Source organism: Microtus ochrogaster, unplaced genomic scaffold, assembly GCF_000317375.1.
Source record: "Microtus ochrogaster isolate Prairie Vole_2 unplaced genomic scaffold, MicOch1.0 UNK13, whole genome shotgun sequence".
NCBI lineage: Eukaryota > Metazoa > Chordata > Mammalia > Rodentia > Cricetidae > Microtus > Microtus ochrogaster.
Window position 1 is genome coordinate 8,518,939 of NW_004949111.1, and position 16,512 is coordinate 8,535,450.

Below are 16,512 nucleotides of genomic sequence, written 5' to 3' on the forward strand. Positions count from 1 at the left end.
AAAAAAAATAAAAGAGTTTGAGTGAGAGTAAATATGCTACAGATTCTATCACAGTGGTTCTCATTCTCTGGGTTATGACCCCTTTGTGGGTCAAATGACCCAGTCACAAGGTTCACCTAAGACCACTGGGAAACACAGATATTTACATTATGATTCATAACAGTAGGAAATCATAGTTATGAAGTAGTGATGAAAATAATTTTATGGCTGGTGGTCATCACAACATGAGAAATTGTATGAAAGGGTCTCAGCACTAGGAAGGCTGGGAACCATTGCTCCACAAGATTCAGAAAAATAAAACTAGAAGGAACTTGAAAAAATAATCTAGCATTTTGTTACTAAAAATGTCTGAACCAACAAATATGGGAGCCTCTTAGATATTCAGAAGAATCTCAGCTCTTCCCTCAGGACTTGCAAAACCAAAATGTGCATTTTAACAGTTAAACTCAGTTGAGATTTTGGAAAATCTGATCTCCACCACTGTTTCAGGAACTTAGCAGATATTCAGATCCATGTAAGGAAGACTTTTTCTTTAAAAATAACAACAAAAAATACAGCATTCCAGGTGTTTCCTCCAGAGATTTTGATTTAACATGTTTTAGGTAAGGCCAGAAATTTGTTTATAAAAAGGCTTCCCATATGATTCTGATATAGTCAGCATTGCATTTGTCCTTGAAGCATCGTTTAGGGACCAGTGATTTTATTCAAATCCTTCCCAGATGTTGTGAAAACAAGTGGGCAACCAGCCTCTCTTTAAATATTTCCACTTACATGGGCCATTAATTATGCAAGATGAGAGCAGAGCACCAGAACAGAGAATCAAATCCCTCAAAGGTTGACTCAGCTGGGCCCATGACCCTTCTGAGGTAAACAAATTTTAGCTTAGGGACTTGGATAGTTGCCTCAAGGCTGCTGAAATCTAGAAGGATTTAACTAACTTTAAAGATACGTGGGAAGAATAAAAATGAAAAGAGAATTATGAAACCTTCTGGTTTGGATTATCAGCTCCATGTGGTTTGAAGTGTTCATGAATCAGTCCTTGAAGGAATTATTGTTATTATTTTGCCTGATAAGTAAATTTCCTGGTAAGTAAAATATCACGTGTTGTCTAAAAACGTGGGTCTCACTTTATTTAAAAGGCATTTAGCTTGAAGATGTTAAATATTTGATATTTCTCAAGCAAGGAAGATGTGGAAACTTGGTATTATGACATTTATGCATTACTCTAAAGAATAGTATTGATAGTGAAAGAGATGTTAGCAAACAGTCCAGTTCTGAAAAGAGATGGTATCTTTGAGATATGTTCACATGTAGTGATGTTGATAAAGTGATAGAGAAATTTAGATGGCATATAAGAAGTGTGTGGAGAGGTGCTAGTATCACTAATAACCAAGAAAATGCAAATTATAAACCACTATGAAATATTACTCATACCACTAAGAAGGCCTCTTATAACAATTCAAAAGAAAACAAGTGCTGGTGAAGATGTAGAGAAATGGAATTTTTTCTGTCTTATTGGATGGAATATAAATTAATGCCACATTGCAAAACGTGGATTGTGGTTCCTAAAAATTAAAAATAGAACCACCACATGTTTCAATATTCCTACTGTGGGTATCTCTCTAAAAGAAATGAAATCAGTACTTTGAAGAAACGTCTTCACTCCCATGTTCATTTTAGTATCATTTCTTTTAGAGAACATACAGAATCTATGAAGCCATCAGCAATGAATATATATAAATATCTGTATATATACACAACTGTACATTGAAAATGACAATAATAATGGAGAGTCAATATGAAAATTTACTGTGCTAATCTAGATAATGCATTTAGTACATTGCAAGTGTGCAATAAGTGCTTAATAAACATTACTTATATATTAACTGATGTTTCTGCAAGAACATTCTTATTACTATCCCATTTTAAAATTTGCATCTTTTCCCCAAGTTTAGTCCTTTGTTATTTAATTTTCTTTTCTATTTTTATTCTGCTCCATTCTACATTAAGTTTTCATTATTTTCACTTTTTTCCAGGTTAACTCTTTAAAGCTAACAAATCAGAAGCTTCATAGCATGGAAATCAATCTTTATAACAGTGTCCTGTACCTTTGTAAACTTTGATCTCCTGCTATTTTTTTTCTAGCAGGCTGACTACATATTTCCAATGAAGTCAAACTCTTCATGTCACCCTTTTAGCTTTCATAGACAGCACTGATAGTGATGCTACTTTAGCCTGCAGCAGCTCTTTGTCTACTAATTCTGCTTTCTTTTCTTTATTTCTTTTCTTTCTTTTTTCTTTCTTTCTCTTTCTTTTTTCTCTTTATCTTGCTTTTCCTTCCTTTCTCTTTCTCTTCTGTTCTTCATTCCCCTTTCTTTCTCTTCTCCCTTCCTTTTTCTTTCTTTCTTCCTTCCTTCCTTTCTTTCTTTCCTTCTTTCTTTCTTTCTTTCTTTCTTTCTTTCTTTCTTTCTTTCTTTCTTTCTTTCTTTCTTTCTTTCTCTTTCTCAAGTTTCCTGTCCTTCCTGAAACATCCTGTGGTTTAAGCAACACTGTTATGCTAGCTGTCACCTTCAAATCCCATTTGTAACTTTTTACAATAACCCAGTTTCATCTTCCTATTGTTAATTATGTGTGCATTATTCATGCTCTTGTTCTCTGATCCATTATATCCAACTCCAACTAACTCAGAAACTCCTTGAAGTTATGGCCTAGGTCTTGTGTACTTCTGAATCCTCTAGGTTCTGAGATCTTGGCTTGGTTTATTCAGCAAATATTTACTGGGCCAATATTTACTCAGCATCTAGAATTTGCCAGGTACCAGGTACTGGAAATATAGACAACATAAAATAGGTGTGTGGCGTTTCTCTTCTTGAACCCAAAATCCAGTGGGAAAGAATAAAAGTCACCATATAGTGTGGAAGAATGTGATCATAGATATTGCAAGCATGTAAGAGGGGAGACATGTAATAGAGAATTTACAATTAGTAATTAACTAAACAAGCATAATATCTAACAACAAATTTTAAATTTTTCCCTTACACCTACAAATAAGTACAGTTTTCACCCCTCATTAAGGAAACTTCACTTTACAATAGACAGAGACCGCTACAGAGAACCACACCCCATCAAAATGCAGAGATGTTGAGCAAAATGCAGAAAACCACACTCCATTAAACTTCAGAGGTGCCGAGCAGAATACAGAAAACCACACCCCACCAAAATGCAGAGTTTCTGAGCCCAGTCCCAATGGATACATCTACTAAATACTTCCACACATAAGACTCAGGGGACACTGAGAAAGGGGAGGGAGATGGTAAGAGACAGAGTATCTTGGATTTTGCTGTGAGATTGTGTCTCCTGGTAATGTCACAAACAACACCTATAAAGTCTCACCCACATAACCACCCAAACATGAGCTGAACAAAGACAGCATCGATGGTCATGCCAAACTGGACATAGACAAGCCAATGAGGTTTCAACCCTACACAGAGAACTACAGAAAACTGAGGAAAGCTGTGGGTGGGACAGGTGGTCTTTCCCAGGAAAGAACACTCCAATTGGTTGTCCAGTATCAAATGGTCAGCTATGAAAACACATAAACCAGTAACATTATGCAGAATGAGCCGGTAATATTTACAAATGTACATGCATATACAAATACATATATGTATGTCCTAACAATTAATGAAAGAATGAATTTGAAAGAGAATGGAAAGAAGAATTTGGGAGGGTTTTGATAAAAGAAAGGGAAGAAAGAAATGTAGTTAAATTTATAGCCCCAACATTTAAAAAATATAAAAAGAAAGGACATGGACATGTTTGTTGTTTGCTTAAATAAATTAAACTGGAAGTCAAGACTACACACTCCCAAAGTCTATACTCCTGTGATGTGGGAATCCCCTTTGTGTGCTGTGATTACCATTAATGAATAAAGAAACTGCTTTGGACCTATAGCAAGGCAGAACTTAAGTAGGCAGGGAAAGCTAGGCTGAATGCTGGGAGGAAGAAGGGCAGAGTCAGAGAGAATCATGGAGCACTAGACTCAGACATGCCAAAATTTTGCTGGTAAGCTACTGCCACATGGCGATGCACAGACTAATATAAATGGGTTAAATTAATTTGTAAGAGTTAGCCAATAAGAAGCTAGAGCTAATGGCCCAAGCAGTGATTTAATTAATACAGTTTCTGTGTAGTTATTTCATGTCTAAGCTAGCTGGGTAGCTGGGAAGAACAAGCAGCCTCCCTACAACACTCCTGTTTTTGTTCCTGTGCCATTGCTACAATTTTATTAGTGTATATTTGTTGAACAAAATACCGTACCTAATTATGATCCTTTGCTACATGTATATAATCTCCTTTTATCTGACAAATTTCCGTCTCTACATTTTATCATAAAACTCGGGAATGCACCTAAGTAGACCATCTCCCTTAAGATTTTCCTAGGTACCTGCCAGCATAGCTAGTAATGCTTTCCCTTCACTAATCAGCATGATTTTCTAGTACAAAAAGTTGAATGAAATTTCTAATCATTGTCCTAAACTAAACACAAATACTCCTTCATCTAGGATGACAGGGACAAAAATGAAAAGGGACATTTGTTTCAACACATAAAATTCTTCATAAAGACAGTCCTTTCATAAGAAAGAACCCACACCATGGCAGGCATCTAAACTATTTGAAGTAGCATGCCCGACTTTTCAAAAACCTTTCTTCTTATTTTGGGAGACCATCCTTCCTACAAAAAGGACACAAAGGATATTGATCACTGTGGAAAGTTTCCAGTGATGTGCAAGTCTTCCTATAGCCATCAAGGGAATTAGTATATCTATCTATCTATCTATCTATCTATCTATCTATCTATCTATCTATCTATCTATCTATCTATCTATCTATTATCTATCTATCTATCTATATCTAAATATATCTATATCTATATATATATATGCAAATATAAATATTGCCTGAATTTTGCTGATTATTCAAGAGTATGCTTGTTTCAGATATATGGTATCTTTGTTTACTTATCAAGATGAATCTTGACTCAAATGCATATTAGGGAAAGCCTTGTGAATTGTTTTGGTGAGACTTAAGTAGTTATTATCTACGAATATATTAGCTCGTACTTTAAGACTCTTCTCCATAAAAATGTGTGTCTAAATTTTAAGAATGCAAATTATAAAATATAAGGTAATCAAATTATCCAACTACACGTTGTAGTTTTTAAGATGTTTTATCAATAGAGATCTTATTTTGGTGTGTGGATTCTGCTAAACAATAACAAACAAACAAAAAACTATAACAACAACAATAAATCACCTAATCCCAAATTACAGGAAATCAGTTGCAGAAATGCCAGTTTGTTTTAAAGCTCTGGTTAGATGCATACTAACCAGCCAAGATAATCTAGACCACTCCACAAGTACTTGAAACCATGTGAGGCTCAACAGGTGGCTGTATGTGCATAGGAAATGCTTGCAACATTTTGCATCACATGAGTGATCACATCTCTAGAGAGAAGAGAAGAGAACAATTTTTTAACAGACATTTTTGTTTGTTTGTTTGTTTTTCAAGACAGGGTTTCTCTGTAGCTTTGGAGCTTGTCCTGGAACTCCCTTTGTAGAACAGGCTGGCCTTGAACTCACAGAGATCCGCCTGCCTCTGACTCTGTAAGTGCTGGGATTAAAGGTGTGAGCCACCACTGCCCGGCAAGAGAACAATTTCTTATAGATTCCGAGCAGCATACCCTGCAAATCTCCAGGCCTTTTGATTGTTGAAAATTTTTTGGAATTAAATACCTCACAAATTCGCTGGAAAAGCTGTTTGATAACTGCTACATGGTGATAAGAAAATATTTTGAGAAAATGAATTTGTGGTTAACTATTCTAGGGAATTTATTAATTTGGTCAGGTGCACTAGATGTTCCACCAGACTTTATATTATAGGAAAACATGTTCTACCAGAGTGCTATTTTTAGAAGCTTCACCACCTTCTATGGGACTTCTACAGTTCTACTCCATGAAAGGAGGAAAGATGAAAAGATGCACACAGGCAGACAATGGAGCAATTGGAGCTTTGTCATTCTGCCACTTAGCTGAGTCCAAATGTTTTTTGCCAAGATTTGAAGGCCATTTCCTCACCAGAAGACAACTTCTCCTGTTCCTCATCCCTACAAGTCACCTCAATTACTTGGACACATCATGAAGAGTCACAGGCTCACATCATCAGTGACTAAAGTCCAGTCCCATTGTCATTGCCTTAGACACACTAGTTTTCAATTACTTTATATGTTGGCAAGTAGTACACATCAAGTTGTCCTGATGATGTACAATCCCCAAAACTTCAAGCCCTCACTGAGTCCTTTGCTTCTTTTATCCATGAAAATGATAAGGCCAATTGTTCTTAAAGAGCTTCCCATTGTTTTCTTTATCTTTCCCCCCTCATTTCTTCAGTCAACTCTCTAAAATTCTGATCTTGAGAATAACTACAGTGTGTATTTAAAGGATAAATCCCCGCATGAAATGAGTAAGAGTTGACAAAAGTTAAAAGAAGGTATCTACATTTCAGCAAGTTCAGTGTACACCCAAATTAGAGCATGTCCTCTGAGTATAAAAAGCAATAGCAGAAAGCTCAAAGTCAAGGTTTTTACAAAATTGTCCCTATCTTTTTTTTTTCCATATTTTTGGGTATTATTTGGTTTCAATAGCTCTAAGTTTATTAAGCATCTAGACCAAAAGATAATCTAACGGTAAGATCCTTATCTTTCTCATATACTATACTCTTTTTCCTTTTTCTTTCTTTTTTCCTTTCTTTTTTTTTTCCTCTTTTTTTGTACGGGGGGCGTTCATGAGGAGGGAGGGGGACGTGATTGGGGAAATGGGAGGCGGTGGCAGGGAGGAGGCAGAAATCTTTAATAAATAAATAAATAAATAAATTTTAAAAAAGACAGAGTTTCTCTGAGTAACAGCTCTGGCCATCCTGGAACTCACTCTGTAGACAAGGCTGGCCTCAAACTCACATAGATCTACCTGCCTTGGCCTCCTGAGTGCTGGGATTAAAACCGTGTGCCACCGCCACCACCAGGCTACTATAATCTTTTGTAAGCAATTTGATAAATCTCCAGTTGTTGACTTCTGTTTAACTTGGAATTCATTCACAGTGGAACTCAAGCACTTTTATATTGATGTACAATTAAAAAAAGTATCAACTTGCTTTTGAATGGTACTCTAAAATGCTAAAGAAACTACTTAAAATTATATTTAGCCCAAATAAAACTATCACTCTCTTGGGTATTTGCCACATTGTGTTTGTGTATCCCAACTGTTTTCTTTCACAGTATAACCAACTATTATGCCAAGTTCCATTTTACACATTGATTTTTGAATATTTTTACTTTGTAGAAGTGGTGAAGCGGTCACAAGTTACATAGCAGTGGGAAAACTGTATGCATTTCCTGTTCTCAGTGCTGACACGGCTGTGGGGATTTTCCTCAGCTTTTCTGAATGTTCACCTTGTGTCTCAGACCAGACATGAGCGTTTGGACAAGATGAGGGGATTTTTTTTTACAGGAAAGTTATGAGTTTCCAAGCTTACATAAAATAAACTAACGTCCAAGATAATCACATCCCTCTGGCCCTTTGCACTTTTTTTGCCGTCCTTCTCAAAATTTTCTCTTTGAGCGTGTGCCCTATGCACTGCTTCACAGGATTAATAGCCTGTGAAAGCAAAGGAGGAAAGCCACCTTTTGGGGGCTGGTAAAAAGAGCGAGGGTGGAGTGGAAAATAAACCAGTCCCCAGGGCCTCACCCGACGATTGGCCATGATTTGTGTGTAGGTGGCTACCTACGTGGTATGACTTTTAAGGGACCAAAAAGCCTTCCTTCAGTAAAAAGAAAAAGAAAAAGAAAAAGGATTTCCTATTTCTTGACTAGGGTCTAATCTTTCTTCATTTTAAAAAATTATTTATTTTTAAAACAATCTTTTCTCATTTTACGTACTAATCCCAGTTCCCACTGGCTCCCTTCTTCCCTTTCCCCCACCTTGCCTTTGCCCCACCCCACCTACCATCCACTCCATAGAGAAGGTAAGGCTTCCCATGAGGAGTCTACAAAGTCTGGCACATCACTTTGGGGCAAGACCGAGCACCCCTCTCCCTGCCCCATATCTAGGCTGAGCAAGGTATCCCTCCATAGAAAATGGGCTCCAAAACACCAGCTCATGTAGTAGGATACATCCTGGTCCCACTTCCGGTGGCCTGACAGAATACCGAAGTCATACAACTGTCACCCACATTCAGAGGGCCTGGTTTGTAAGGATAGGATATCTGCCCTAAGGAAAGCATTTAGGCTGAAAATATCAGAATCCAACCTTTAGAAACTGGGTTCACAAACTCAAACCTGACAACTTTGTCAAAAGAATATCAATGCCTCCACACACTCACAATTTCTGGAGTATATGTAATACATCCCAAAGCTTATGTAGCCTTTGAATTTTAGCTCATTTATTATGTCAGTATGCTCTAGTCTTTTTGCTTAGTATGTTTCCTTCTCTGTGGTTATTTCTGGTTTATTTATATTTGGAGTCTCTTTTTTATTTTATCTAACCTCTGTAGCATTTTGTTTTAAACAGCAAAAAGTAATAGAGGAGTCTCTAAGCAAGTGGTTCTCAACCCCTTTGGGGGTCAGATTACCATTTCACAGGGATTGAATATCAGATATCCTGTATATCAGATATTTGGACTATAATTCATAAAAGTAACAAAACTATAGTCATGAAGTAGTCATTAAAATAATTTGATAGTTGAGGGGCAGTCACTAAAATATTAAGAACTGTATTAAAGGTCTGTAGCATTAGGAAGGTTGAGGACCACTGCTCTAGAAACAGACACTGGGGTACTCAGCTATTTCAGAAAGAACGGTGATGGAAAATGACTTTAAGATTTAAAGATGGTGGTGGTATTTACACCACCAACAACAAAACATATACTGCTCAATAATTACAGTTAAATTTCTCCATGGGAAAGAAAATTATATACCAAGATCATGGCATTAGTCTAAAATATGAAGATCTCATCATTCTTGTATTTTAAGTTGCAGATAATGATTTCATATTAGGCTTTAAGGGAAGTAAACGAGGGAGGTACACAAGACCTATCTTATTATTTTATATGAGCTTCAGTTTCCCCAGTGACACAACTTTGCCTTTGCTGGACTGGAAGTCATTTTCTGGGTCTTGATGGCATGCCTTCTCTGATATGTCAAGAGAAAAGGATTCTAGTTAGCTACTTCTTCATCTAATACCATGATTTCTATGATTTCAGAGCATATACTACCAACTAAATGACACTCCAGATGAACGTCCTTCAGCAAACAAGCCTGCAGTGATGATCCTATAGGCTCATATGTTTGGACACTTGGTCCCCAGTTAGTGAAATTGTTTGGGGGAGGGTTAGGAGATGTGACCTTGTTTGGGGAATGTGTCACTGGGGCAAGCTCTGAGACTTCAAAAGCCTTCAGCCATTCCCAGTACTCTGTCTCCTGCTTTCTGTTTTAAGATGTGAGTTGTCAGCTGTTTCTGCTGGCATGTCTTCACTCTGCCATCATGTACTCTCCGGAATTATAAGCCCAATTAAATGATTTATTTTATAAGTTCCATTGGTCATGTTGTTTTTTAGCACAATAGAAAAAATAACTAAGGCAAAACCCTCTAGTTTCATTGGGTAATGGCAACATGCCAGAAAACAGTATTGTGATTCTACACTCTTCTGTCAGCATTAATTAACCTCTTGATTAGTAAAATCAAATGAAGGGAATTTTTTTTGTCTTGGTTCTCACAGTCATCTTTTTGTTTCTTGCTACTAGAACTACTAGAGTGACTTTAAAGTTAAAGATGGGAGGCTGTGTGTGGCTTACATGCCTATGGTTCCAGCACTCAGAGGTTGACACAGGAATATTGTGAGTATAATAACAGTCTCAGATACTGTCTTAAAAACAATAAAGGTGAGTGGATTCCTTGATTGACTTTCCACCAGCAATAGTTCTGTGTGGAGTTCACTCTGTTTAGCTTAGGTAGAAACACAGAGCAGTACAGCATTGCTACTGTACCTCCCACCAACCAGTTTTCATTTGTAATCCAGTAAAATGAACCAAACACAAAATTTTGACTCATTGTCCTGAATCCATCTCCGAAGATACAGAAGGAAGATGAAGAACATCAAAGGTTAACCTTAAAACAAAGACTTTTGTTACAAATGCCTTGTAACCCCTTTTCAAGTACGCAGGCAATGACATACTCACTTGGATGCTGTCCCACTCCAGGTCTGTAATAAGTACACCCATATATAAAATATCTGCCATCAAACAAAACTGTAGATCTTCACTGAGACTTGGATAAATTTGTATGAGAAAGCATCCAAAAAATGATTCATTAATGATAAACTGTGTCAGGTGAGTCCTTTTCAAATGACTTTTCTTCCCATAGTTGATGTTTTAGTGACTGGATTCAAGTTTTGGGAATTTTGCTCTCCTCTAGGGAAGGGATGACGTTTCTTAAAGGATCTCAGATATCATCACAATGACTGCTTTGCGATCAGGCCAGGCTTTGAATTTAATGCAAAGGCAATATTTGACTGGAATTTTCCATTTGTACTAAATAATTTTCTGTGACTAAATAATCTGTCAGTGAGTGGCAATGATTATGACAATTGTACAGTTTAGGTCACTCATCATTTCAGTGGACAATATAACTTGGCACTGGGAATTAATGAGAGGATTATCATGGCAACATGATGAGCTACTCTTGTTTGACTTTAAAACTAAATGCATTACAACTTATCTTAATGAAGTCCTATTTGGAATTAAAAATCTATAGGAAATCTAGAAAATATCCTTTCCTAATCTTCTCTATATGTTTTATAAAAAGAATATGAACTTCTATTTCAAGCTCAAATTAGCTCAGCTAACCAAGAATCTTAGTTAGCTGAACAAGACACTAAGGAATCCTCACAGGCAAATACAAGTTTTTGTGTTTTTGAAACATAACATACCCAGCAATACCCATTAGGATTTCAGAAGTGAACAAATTCATATTTTATCTCTGTGTACATTTTGACATGCATGAGAGCCCTACTTCCCTTTTGTTGTGTTAAGTAACATGACCTTCTTGTTTTAGACTGTCATGCCTATAGTTGTTTTTACCACATTCAAGCTAAACTATCTCTTTGCAACTTGCAAATCTTTCACATGTCTACACTGCAAAGGCCTGAAAATTCAAAATTGAAAGCCTAGTTCTCTTTTTTTCAGCCTGATCTCTTATTGCTCTCCTCAGCATCTACCATGCAAGATTATCCTAGCACAAAGCATGCTAGGATGCACATTTCTGTCTCTGAATTCAACTCAAATGTTGACATACTATTTTAATTATGTCCTAGGCTAAATATTTAACTATACAGCATTGTCCATTCAGAATGCCAGTCAGGACTCCCAGATACCATAGTAATCTTGTCAACATAATTTTGATTAGGGTGAGTTTATATATAATTTAGGCACTCATTTCCAATTTATAGTTTTTTCTCTTAAATACAAACTATGGAAAGCTGAAGAAAGGAGAGATTATTAAACAAAAATAAGAGGTATTTTCAGCAAAGGCTATTATTTTTAATATTTGCTTAATTTTAGACACATATTTCTTTGGAATGAAAAAATGGCCACAAACTGGTCTAACAGTGTACAACTCAGTGTGGAGATGCCTCAAAAAGTTAAAAATAGATCTATACATAATGCAGCTATACTACTCTTAGGCATATATTCAATGGACTCCATGCCCTACTGTTGAGATGCCTCCTTGTCCATGTTTATTGCTGTTTTATTCATAAGAGCCATTAAACGGAAAGAGTCTGGAGGTCTAGCAACCAATAAATGTGTAATAAAACTGTGGTTATTTAAACATTTGACTATTATTCAGCTATTAAGAAAAAGGAAATTGTGAAATTTCAAGTAAATGGGTGTAACTGGAAGCAACCATTCTAAGTGAGATAACCCTGATCCAGAAATACAAACATCACATGCTTTTTTTCAGATATATATGTTTTACTAGGAATACCCATAGAGGTCAGGACATTACTAAGAAACTATGGAGAAGGACTTTTAAGGGAGTGGAGACAGAAGGCACTTCTATAAAGTGTTAAAAGGGAGTAATGGAAGAGGAAGTGTTAACCTGGGGCTTGGGAATAGAGATTAGGACAGAAGAGGAAGTGTGGGAAGAGATAATAACATCAAAGAAATTTGAAAAATAAATATATGGAAACCTGATGCTGTAGATATAAGCAGTGGCCAACAACTACGAAAAAGTAACTTATACCAGTCATTGGGTTTTTTGTTACCTGCTAGTAGGGGTGTTATCCTATATGAGGTCTCTCCCCTGTCTCTCAGTATCCTTACTACAGAAGAGTTATTCGCCACTGAGGTCCAATAGGCCACCAAACATTACAAACTTTTGCCGTTGTTCTTGGTTTTCTCCAGAACTTAACAGTAAGATGATATTGCTGAAGATATCACGTGGTTGAATCATAGGACATGAAGATATCAAGTTGGTAATGACCTGGAAACTTCACCTCTACTGTCTAGCTTTCATAGTGTGAGATGGTGCCATGCAAGCTACCAGGAAGCAATGTAATAGTCTTACCCAACTGTGAACACTGTGACCTACATTAATGACTGGTTAGGGAAGACATGCCCATTGATGTTAATATGGCTATAACCATCACCGGAGCAACCACCAACTTTCTGATTGGACTTATGGCCTGCTTCATGAGACAAAACCCATATCTGGAACTATTATCGGTCTAAGAACTTATAGCTAGACAGGTCGTAGGCCACATGGAAAAGCCTACTACTTTTAAACTGCTAAATGGACACAATGTTAAACTGACTTCTAATGACTTATCTTTATACCCACAGATTAATATATCTCCCAATAGTCACCAGAGAAGTTTATGATTATTCATAGTAGATGGTGACTAATACGGAGAATCATAACTTGCCAAAATGCATAGAATATCAAAGTGGAGAATGCTCAGCTCTAAAGGAAACATATACCCCCTCCACAAGCTCAGAACTAATTATAGAAAAGGAGGAGGAAAGGGTATAAGAGTGGCTGATTACAACAAGGATACATATTTTCTCGACACAGCAGGACAGCTGCACATACAAACAGCGGTTTCAACAGCACCCACAACACCTATGTGAGTCTAAGGCAATCCAATTCTAGCATGGATAAGAGAATTTGGCACACAATTCCAGCAGAAATTATAGAACTATAGGTAACTGTCAGCTGCTGGAAAAAGGAACTTTTATCCATTAATACCTTCAATACATATATAGTAGTTCATTTGAGCTAACAGATAGCCATTTTTGATGATAGATATGTGTCATTTGCTATGTGGGCTATTCTATCATGGGTCATGTGTCAGTAATCTATAATATGCTGTATACAGATGCCTGACTTTATATCTCCTGTTTCTTGCTAATATTCTCTATATTAGCAAAAGTCCCAAGAAAAATCTTTCCTCATTTAGGAGAATATGCAACTAGAAAGAGTGGATCCAATAACTTGAATATTGCTTCCAGATGCTCAAAATTGAATACATATTGAAATACATTACATTAAATATAAACATATTCACATGCAGAGGACGTGTGTACTATAGCAGTAGTACTGATTATTAAACACCTTCCTGGTTGAGGACATAATTTGTTCTATCATGGTATATCAGTAGAAGAGTACAGCCATTTTTAATTTATCTATGATTATTTTGCTCATGATGTATTCACTTATTATTCTGTGGTTACTTTGTACATATGTATACCAAATTTGGCCATTCCAAATCTCTATTGCCCTTTCTCACGCCACATCTCTTGCTGGAGTTTTCCTATTTCCCAAAAGCTACTTTCCACTTTGTTCATTTTTTAACTTAAAAAATGTTTAAGTTTAAAACATAAAGACTCTACATATCTCCTAAACAACAGTTATTTATCTACACTGTTGCATAATTCTGAGAGCAACCCTCTAGAATAAGAAGAGAAAAAAGTACCCACACTTCTCATTCTGAAATCTATATCTTTCTATTATATGTCCTACCAGAGACTTGTCAATCAATGAGTAAACTTGCCTATTTATGTAATTTGTTTGTGCTCACTATACGTTTCCACATTAGGAAATGTCATATTCTTTCTCAACATACAACTATTATTCTATTTATTTTGTCTGTGCAGAAAGGCCAGGGTGTGGTATGTTTTTGTGTATGTAATGTTGAAAATGTGTATATAATTATATACATTTAATTTCAAATATAAGTAAAGGCTACATCCCCTGATTTTCTAGTTGCTTTTTTAAAACTATGAAATAAACAATTTGCACAAATAGGGACAGAATAATAATGAAATGAATTAAATACTCCCCTCTGATTTAAGAGGTTAGAAAAAATCAACAACAAATGTAAGCAGTACTGTAATACAAAATGCTTTACAATATCAAAAATTGTGACAATGGCTACACTATCCAAGTTGCAATTAAAAATTAGGATAATCATGAATTTTAGTTTTGCCTAGGCTCTAATAATTACCCCAAAGTGCAAAGTTAAAAAACTACATTTTACCAAATCATCTAGTAAACAAATTCTTTCATGTGATGCCAGGCTACATTGTTTCACTGTTAAAACCTTATCACTACATGATAATTTATTATATAGAACAGCAAGCAGCAGGCAGTTAATGGAGGTTCTCAGTATCTGTCTGGTTACTTCTGGGTGAGAGAACAATCTTTGGGGGGAAGAGATGCTGGAACAAATGTAAAAATAATGTTTAAGTACCTACTGTTTAATCCAGTGCTGATAGATGCTCTTAATCGCCCCAATCAGGTCTCTTGCAGATGCTATGATAATAGGGCTGATTAATTCATTCATGCCTGAAAACAAAACAAAACATACATCAAATAGTGATCGAGTGTAGCTTGGAGGACTAGGGAATTTTATGCATAATGAGATACCAAAATGGATTACCAGAGCCAAAAGGAAATGAATAGATAGTTACATCTAGCCCTTAGTGGTTGCAAGGTAGAGTGTCTAACTGTCCTTTTACCATCTGACATTCCGTTTGACCTTGCAGCCTTTGAAAAGAGTGAGGGAAGATAGGAATGCCACTAGCAGGCTTCACAAGTCACTCCCTGGTCACAAGGTGCTCTCAGTTTTGATGAGTTATCCCAGAAAAATCCCACACTCTCTAGTCAAACTCACAGCATGATTGGAGGGAAGCAACGTTCTTTTCCTCCCTCAGCACTCTTCTGAGAGGTTCTCCTCACTGCAGCTGTCTCACTTCCTAGTGACACATATGGAGGAGACTCAGCTGGCCACTGCTTGTGAGAATAGCTGCTGCAGAAAATCAGATTTCTTCACAAAGCTGCCTTGCATTTGCCCTGCTCATGTTTGTAGGTTGCTTCTATGTAGGGCGAGTATGGACACCAATGACTACACGCCATCATCCTGCATTCCAGTTTATCTGGTGAACCCCTGTGCTGTCATGCCAATTTATCTGAAATATCCTATTATACATCCAGTCCTTATAGACACTGTGTTTCTAAGAATCTAGTAGTATGTATTTCGAAGACTCTCCTAATAAAGAATTTATTAGACATTATATTTTGTTGTTATTTTTCGAGACAGGATTTCTCTGTGTAAATTCCCAGTCTGTCCTGTAGACCATACTAGCTGAGAACTCTGATAGATTGGCCTTCCTTTGCCTTCCAGGTGCTGGAATTAAAGACGTGCATCCCAACTGACTGGCTAGGCATCATACTTTCAGCTACAGTATAAGCCATGTATAAAATCATACTTAGAATGTCAAGTGGATACAATATAAAGAGGTGTATCTTATTTGGTAAAATAAGTGAAATAAAGAACATATAGGGAGATAGCATTGCCTGGGCTAGAATTAGGACTACAAGACAGCCGTAATTTGCACCATAGGTGCTGGGGAAAGCTCTTAAAGTTGGGAGGAGAGGACATAAAAGATAGCAGTAAAACAAATAATAAGATAGTCTCTACCTAAGCAATGAGTCTCAGTTTGTCCTTTTAACATCTTATGTATGCTGCAAGTTCTTTCTATTGAATACATGAGTTAAAACTTTCTCTAGGAGAATTTCAAAGCAATCACCCTTCCTGTTGTATTCTCCCCATGTCACCTGGCCTCATAGTCTCACTTTCTTCATCTTCGAGAGCTAATGGAATAAATGATGGCTACTTTTAGGATGGGTCACTAAGATTACATGAATCTCTCAAGTAAAATTCAGTGAGATGGGGCTTAATATCAACAGGTGCTCAATGAACACTGACAATCCTTTCTTTTTCCTATGCCACGTATAAACTAGGATTCTAGAATCACATGAGAGTCTCAAGAAATGCTTCAGAAAAACTAAACCCAGCAGCACAGACATTAAGGGCAACATTGAATAACTGGGACCTACT